This window comes from Solanum pennellii, chromosome 7 (assembly GCF_001406875.1).
Source record: "Solanum pennellii chromosome 7, SPENNV200".
Lineage (NCBI taxonomy): Eukaryota > Viridiplantae > Streptophyta > Magnoliopsida > Solanales > Solanaceae > Solanum > Solanum pennellii.
The window spans coordinates 50,665,722-50,674,486 of record NC_028643.1 but is presented as its reverse complement, the minus strand read 5'-3'; positions in this window follow the sequence as shown (position 1 = coordinate 50,674,486).

Below are 8,765 nucleotides of genomic sequence, written 5' to 3'. Positions count from 1 at the left end.
TATATATATATATATATATATATATATATAAATAGTCTAAACAATTGTCTCATCTCATACCATCTAAACGAATGTCACAATATGGGCACAACCCTTTCATCAATTTAACAAAACCATGTATAGGTCATACGAAAGTACAATATTCAATTAACAAGGAAAGGAATGATAAATTAATTAAGCTCATAACAAAGACCACATATAGAAAATGTCATTTCCATCGAAAGTTGAGGACCTACACTACTTGGATGAAAGGAAGAATCGAAGCCTTCAACGATATCGCCTTCCAAACTTTTCAAAGACCGGAACATAAAATGTTTGGGACAAGGGAGGAAAATGGGGTTAGTACTGCACATATACTAAGTATGAGATCTTATGCACATACACAAGGAAAATATACTAAAAAGGGACTTTTATCAAAACATGTCATTTTACCCCTCTTTGGCTTAATACAATGTCAAGTAAATCATGCGAATCAACCAAACATGCTTACTATTTTAACAAGTAATATTTATCTCAACACACTTAGAATCATGAGTTACTATAACCCTAACATCAACGAATAATACCACAAGAATGAATAAGAGTTAAACATGTCATAATAAGCAAAACAACTACTCACAAGTTCTTATCAACTCAACAAGTGCAAATGACCAAGCAAAGCTCCATAACATTAATCAAGTATTCTCAACAAAAAAACATGACCAATGTCCAACTTTACATATTATGGCATTTAGGCTTACATTCCATAACCTTAATCAAGTATTCTCAACAAGAAAACATGACCAATGTCCAACTTTACATATTATGGCATTTAGGCTTACATTTCATCTTATATTATCATTATAATCCAAGGCATACTCATAAATGAACTAATAATAATACAGTATCAACAGTATGACATGGTCATTATATATATACATCATATATTATCATAACATAAACATATAAGAACCTCCTCCTAAGACTGCCCTCAAGACTAACAAGAGCAATGTCTAGGTAGAGTCCCATACACCAACCTAGACTAAGCTAGACCCCATAGGTTATCCAAGTTAGATTTAAAGTCCTTTAATTCGTTTAAACTTTTGAGAACATTTTTCCCTAACCGACATAGACCACATGAGCTAGTGTGCTATCCGGTGTCATAAAAACCTACACCGAAAGAAGGAGGACTACTTGCCAAGGTACTACCGAAAGATAAAACATCGCAACTACGTGGATCCACTAGCTTGAATTCTTATTGGGGAAACATAGTTAAAGTACTAGGAGATTTAGTTGGGAACCTATTTATGTGTCATGCATTATGATCTCCAATCTCAAGAGTAATGTAGTGCTCCTACCTTCCCTATGTGGGAAAGGACACTCCTCTATCTAGTTCACTTGGTGCTAAGCTAGAGTCCCTTTTTGAAATGTCTCTAAGCCTTTAATTATCAATCATAACTTAATTTAGGCTATACGGTCTACCACTTGTATAATCATCATCTTCAATAACTCAATAAGAATTGTATGAGTTTAAGTCCTTTCATCATAATATATATAAGTGAGGTTAACACTTCAGCATTGCATAAAATTTTAAGGCACATTGATAGTTTTCACAATCCTTTGGCACATACACCTTAATCAACCTCACAACATAACCAAGACATTTCAATTAAACATCATACCACCCTATAATCCTAATATAAGGTATACTCCAATTTAATATCATGACTTAACAACAATTAGTCACAATTCGAAGTAAATATAAAGATTCTAAGACTTACCAAGTCTTTCTCATAGCTTATCATAAAGGTCTTACCATCAACCCATAACTCAACCCAACTTGGGAAGTAACATCATAGAACAATGATAATCAATAGAATAATAAGTCCAATTTAATCTCTATAAAACAATTCATCTTTAGATCACAACTTGAGAGAAGATACATAGACTAATTTCACATTATAATTCATAACTTTAATCACATCTCAAGAACTAGCATGATAGGCCTATAATTCATCTTAATTAAACCATAGTAGCACCATAGGATAGTAATCTAATCAACAACAAACTTAAATGAATGATCAACATACAACATAATTCAAGATCACTACCTAGGGTTAGGGATAGAGGATCATGTTCTTCAATTTGAACAAACCATCAACAATTATCATAAACAATTTGAATTAATATAAATCTAATCAATATAACCTTAAGAATTCACTAACAACTCAATCCATAACTTCAATTTCGTAATTGAACGAAATCCATAAAAGAACTCAACTTTTTGAAATCCATTTTGAAGTAACCCTTTGAGGAAAGGATCTCAAAAGTGAGTAGAACCCATACCTTAATGTTTATAAAGAATTGGATGAAATATCCACCCTTTTCAGCCCCCAAACCCTAGTTCTTTCTAGCCTTCCATGGTGAGTTCTTGTAAAGAGAGAAGTAAGATAGTTTAGTTTTGAGAGTTTACTTTATGTTAATGAGTGTTAAAGGTATTTATAGAGGGGATTAAGTAACTTAATTCGTTTCCCTTTATTCACTAACTAACTCCTAAACTATTTAATTAATTTAAATGAAATCATTAAATTCCATTAGTGAAATTCGACCCTCACCGACGAGACCCTGACGACGGTCCGTCGATGGGTCGACGGACAGAACTTCCTCTGTCCTGCACTTCCATCGTCGCTATCAGAAACTTTGCATGCGAGGCTTCCTCAAATTTTTCATAGTGTTGGATGACGGTGTCCTAGACGCTCCGTCGTGCCCATTATGCTCCCTCATCCCTTTCCGTCGAGTGTAACAGTAGCTAGGCAAACAAGGTCCTTAACAAATCTTTTTAAGTGTGGGACGACGGTGGCCTCGACTCCCCATCGAGCCACTAATGGACCGTCCTCTGCCCTGTCGATGCACCCTGCCAGTCAGTGCTGCATCAAACTGTCGGGGTTCTCCTCGAGGGCCCTTGGTTGGTCCTTAGGAAGTCGTGCTCAAACATTCCAATTATGAAACAACTCAAACACCCATTAGATATCTTTTCACCCATTCTCATACATTTTTGACTTCTAAATATTAGTAAAAAGGCACACTAACATCTCCTTGAACCAACTTCGCGGACGTCTTTGGATATTTTGGTTCTTAAACCTTCTAAATGACCTATATTAATTAAAATGGACTTAGAAATAATGTTAAAACTTTATGCCACCTATGTTAGACTTTAGCATGAGTCTTTGATTTTCAAGGTGTTACATTATCCCCCCCCCCTAGGAACATTCATCCCCGAAATACACTAAAACTCTTTTAATGGATGGAATAGACCTAAGACTAGCAGCCCAACCAATCAACAATATCCATTTAACATAAATCATATCACTTCAACAAAGGAAATATGAAAACTCATATTACCACACCTAAGGATAAAAACACTTCATCATGAGGCATTTCCTTCTCACAACACTTATAAGCTCAACATACATCAAATGAGTCAATTAGCACAAAGTTCAACTTAACAACATGCTACGTATCATTTCATGAAGAGTCACCATATCAAAATGCACAACATAACTAAAATCAAGAAAAAAGCAAAATTTGAAGTTTTTAATAGCAATAGTACAATGACTTCACCATAAGACTTACTGTGAGGTTTTCAAAAAAATATCATTTTTGCAACACTTCACCAAAAACTCAACAAAAACACAAATCTTTGTCATTATTATATAATTAAAAAGAATGGCTAACCTTAATTCTCAAAAAGATGAAATAATTGGATTTGATATCGGCCCCGGCCTCCCATGTAGCACCCTCAACTAATTGATTTTCCATAACACTTTTACAGAAACCACCTATTTATTCCTCAGCTTCTTGACTTTCCTATCAAGAATTTGAACCGAGAATTCTTCATAAGAGAGGTTATCCTTGACACCAAGACCGTCAATAGGAAGAATGTACTCGGGGTCACCCATACACTTTTTCAACATAGAAACATGGAAGACCGGATGAAATGAAGTCAATTCACTAGGAAGTTTCAATTCATAGGCAACCTTACCAACACTTTGCAAGACTTCATAGGGACCCACACAACGAGGACTCAATTTCCCTTTATTTCAAAACCTAAACATACCTTTCATTGGTGAAATTTTTAAATACACCTTATCAACTTCTTAAAACTCCAAATATATCCCTTCTCCTATTATCGGCATAAGACTTTGCCGATAATAGGCCGTTCCCAACCGGTTTCATATGATATGAACATTTTCCGAAGTCTTATAAATCAACTCAGGACCAAGAAGTGATGGCTCACTTACTTCAAACTATCCAATAGGAGACATACATCTCGTACTATACAAGGCTTCATAGGGAGCCATAGAAATGGATGAACGAAAACTATTGTTGTAGGCAAACTCCACTAAAGGTAAATGCCTATCCCAACTCCCTTTGAAATCAATAATGCAAGCTCTAAGCATATATTCAAGGGTTTGTATCGTACACTCCTCTTGACTATCCGTTTGGGGATGAAAAGCGGTGCTCAACTTCACCGTAGTACCTAACCCTTTTGGAATGACCTCAAAAATCTAGATGTGAATTGTGCGCCCCGATCCGATATGATGGATAACGAAATGCCATGGCGATGCAGAATCTCATATAGGAAGATTCTTGCATAATCCTCTGCCGAATATGTAGACTTGACGGGGATAAAGCAAGAGGATTTAGTCAATCGAACCACAACCACCCATATGGAATCATAGGACTTTTGGGTCCGGGGTAAACCTACTACAAAGTCCATATAGATATCTACCCGTTTCCAAATTGGAATTTGGATATCTTGTAGTAGGCCACCTGACATAAGGTGTTCGGCCATTACTTTTTGTCAATTCGTACGCTTAGCATCAATTTCCGCTATGTCCCTTTTTAGAACTTCACACCAATATATTTTCCTTAGGTCATGGTACATTTTTATCGAGCACGGAGGAATTGAGTAGCGGGACCCATGTGCTTCTTCTAAGATCCGAACCCTCAACCCATCTACATCGAGAACACATAATCTCCCTTGATGCTTGAACACACCATCTCCCCCTAGGGAGAATGATTCATTGAACTTTCCAAGAAATGATTCTTTAAACTCCATCAATGCTAAATCAAGGTGTTGTTTGGACTTCACCTCAACCACTAACGATGACTCAAAGTTATGATGAACTATGGCACCCCCATTTGGACCACTCTCCAACCTCAGCCCCAACCTAGCCAACTTTTCCACTTCCTTTGCTAGGGCCATACACTACCAATAGACATCCGACATAAGGTATCCGCAACTACATTAGCCTTGCCGAGGGTGATAAAGGACACTCATATCATAATCTTTCAACAACTCAAGTCACGTTCTTTGTCAGAGATTTAACTCCTTTTGGGTTAACACATATTGGAGATTCTTATGATCGGTAAAATTATCCACATGAACCCCATACAGATAATGCCTCCAAATTTTCAAAGCAAACACCACGGTCGCTAATTGAAAGTCATGAGTGGAGTAATTATTCTCATGCACCTCTATTTGCCTTGAGGAATAAGCTATCACCTTTCCGTTTTGCATAAGCACACACCCCAAACCCACTCGGGATGTGTCACAATACACCACGAAACCATTTGTACCCTCCGGTAAGGTCAACACCGGAGTGGAAGTAAGCTTATCTTTCAACAATTGGAAGCTCTTTTCACATGCCTCCGACCACTCAAACTTTTTACTCTTTTAGGTCAAAGTAGTCAAAGGAGATGCAATGGATGCAAAACCATCCACAAACCTCCAATCGTAACCCGCTAAACCCAAGAAACTCCTGATGTCAGTCGGAGTTAATGGTCTAGGCCAATTATTCACCGCTTCCGTTTTCCTAGGGTCTACTTCAACTTAGAAATGATATTCCCAATAAAAGTAACAGATCTCAAACCAAAAATCATACTTACTATATTTGGCATATAATTGATGTTCTTTAAGGGTTTGCAACACTACCCTCAAATGACTCATATGATCATCTTCATTATTCGAATACACCAAGATATCGTCAATGAAGAAATTTACAAACAAATCTAGGTAATTCGAAATACTCTATTCATTAGGTCCATAAATGCCGCCGGAGCATTAGTGAGTACGAAAGACATGACCAAGAACTTATTATGCCCATACCTAGGAAGAAAGTCCATCTTCGGTACAACTTCCCCCCTCACTCTGAGTTGATGATACCCCGACCTCAAGTCTATCTTTGAAAAGTAACTCGCCCCTTGAAGTTGTTCAAATAAGTCATCAATCTGAGGGAGAGGGTACTTATTCTTAATGGTGACCTGGTTAAGTTGACGGTAGTCAATACACATTCTCAAAGACCCATCCTTCTTTTTGACAAATAAAATCAGAGCTCCCCATGGAGATATACAAGGCCTTATAAAGCCTTTGTCAAGAAAATCCTTGAGTTGAGCCTTCAACTCTTTCAATTCGGCCGGAGCCATCTGATATGGAGGGATTGAAATGGGATTTGTTTTGGTAGTAAATCAATACAAAAATCAATTTCTCGTTCGAGAGGAATACCGAGAGGGTCATTAGGAAAAACCTCCAGAAATTCCTTCACTACGGGGACCGACTCAATAAGAGAAATTTAGGAATCCAAATCTTGGACTCTTACTATGTGATAGAACAACCCTTTGAGATCATTTTACATGCTTTTAGAAAAGATATGATGCGACCTCTAGGAATAGAATTTCCCCCTTCCACTCAATAACGGGTTCATTGGGGAAGTTAAATCTCACCACTTGTCCTACAATCAATTGATGTAAAACATGCATGCAACCAATCCATACCCAATATAAGCATATCGAGTTCTACTAGATAACCATAAGAAACTCTATTGGGCAATGAAATAGGACAAATTCGATAGACTCTTTTAGCAACAACCGACTATCCCACCTAAGCAGACACTAGAAAAGGCTCATGCAATATATTGGGTAATACATCAAAATTTTTAGCTACTAGAGGTGTAACAAAGGACAAAATAGAACCCGGATCAAGGAAAGCATACAAATCAAGATTAAAGATTTTTACCATACCGGTCACCACATCGGGAGAGGTCTCTTGCTCACCCCTAGAGCGGAGAGCATAGAAGCGGTTCTTCTTTGGAGCATCACTAGAACCACTTGCTCGAGCTTTGCCACTACCCTTGTAATGACTCTTCAAGTTTGGAAAATCTCTCATTTTGTGACCACTCTTGCCACAACTAAAGCAATTATCCGTCCCCTTAAGGCACTACCCTTGTAATGGCTTCTCATTTGGTGAATTTGAACCTTTTACCTTCTTAAATTTAGGGTTGGACACCCTATCACCACTAGCTCTTAGGAATTTGGTAGGGACTTGATTTGAATCCCACTTCTTAAATTTAGGATTATCTTGTATATGAAACCTGTTCTTTAGGAGCCTCCATCAAATGACATATCCCTCTTAGCATTTCTAATTTTTCTCTTAGCTTTTGCCTCCTCAACCCCTCTTGTGTAGACCATAAGACGGAAAATGTTCATGTTGTCATGTAGCATGGACGATTGGCACTCCTCTTGTAAGTCCTATGCCACCCCCGTCACAAAATGGCTCATTTCGTCTCTAGGATCGCAGTCTAAGGAAGGAGCATATTTGGAATACTTAACAAATACCAAAGAGTACTCATGAATACTTCTCCCTCCTTGGTGAAGATTGATGAACTCTGTCACCTTCTCCTCCCTCATCTCTATAGGGAGGAACCGATATAGAAACGCCTCCTTAAAGATCTCCCAAGTTACCGGACCACCCTTCAATGGACAATTGTCCCTCCAATGCAGATACAAAGTTTGGGCCACATCCTTGAGGATATATGAGGCCAACTCGGCTTTCTCACTTGAAGTCACCCCCATAGACCTCATCAAGGAATTCTTGGGGGTCTTCATGAACCTTAAACCCATAGAAAGGAGGAGGGTTCATCCGAGTGAAGTCCCTTAGACGGGAAGCCATAGTAGTGACTTGTTGATGAGGACGAGGAGAAACATCCTGGTTGGCTTGAGCTTTCTAAGATTGGGATTGAACCGTTACGGCTTTTGATTGGTAGTCATAGCTTGGGCAATATGAGCAAGAATAGCCCTCATATCCGCCTCCATTGTAGGTGGAGGGTTAGCCGGGGCTTGATCAACATTAGCATTCTCCTCGAGTGGAGGAACTTTCTCATCATGGGGAGGATCTCCCACATTAGCAACTTTCTCCTCAAGTCTTCAAGCTGCATTCCTTTTAGTGTGCATGTTTCCTATAAGCACAACAATATAATTAGATGCATAAGCACAACATAAGTATTGTCTATTGGCACGATATAAGATTTCCAAGAAAGAGAGTGATTCCTAAGCATCATATAGGTTCCTACTCATAACTGTGGCGCGCGCCACAATCGTGAATACAAACCTATATAGACGTGGTAGAGAGAGTGACATACCTCAACGATATTCAACCTTAGCTCTGATACCAAGTTTGTCACATCCGGGTTTACTCCCTAGATGTAATCGGCGTCGTCATCCTTTAAAAAGACTAAGACTAGACTCTTTATTTCATGTCATTACTTTCATAGGTTGAACAATGCGGAAAAAATTAAATCTTTTACTTTCTGTACTCGGAGGTTTACATAGACCTCTACATACACATAAAATATATTCATATCGAGTATACATATACCCTTCATATAGGAAGTTTACATAGCCTTTTACTTTTATTGAACATATATATATATATATATATAAATATA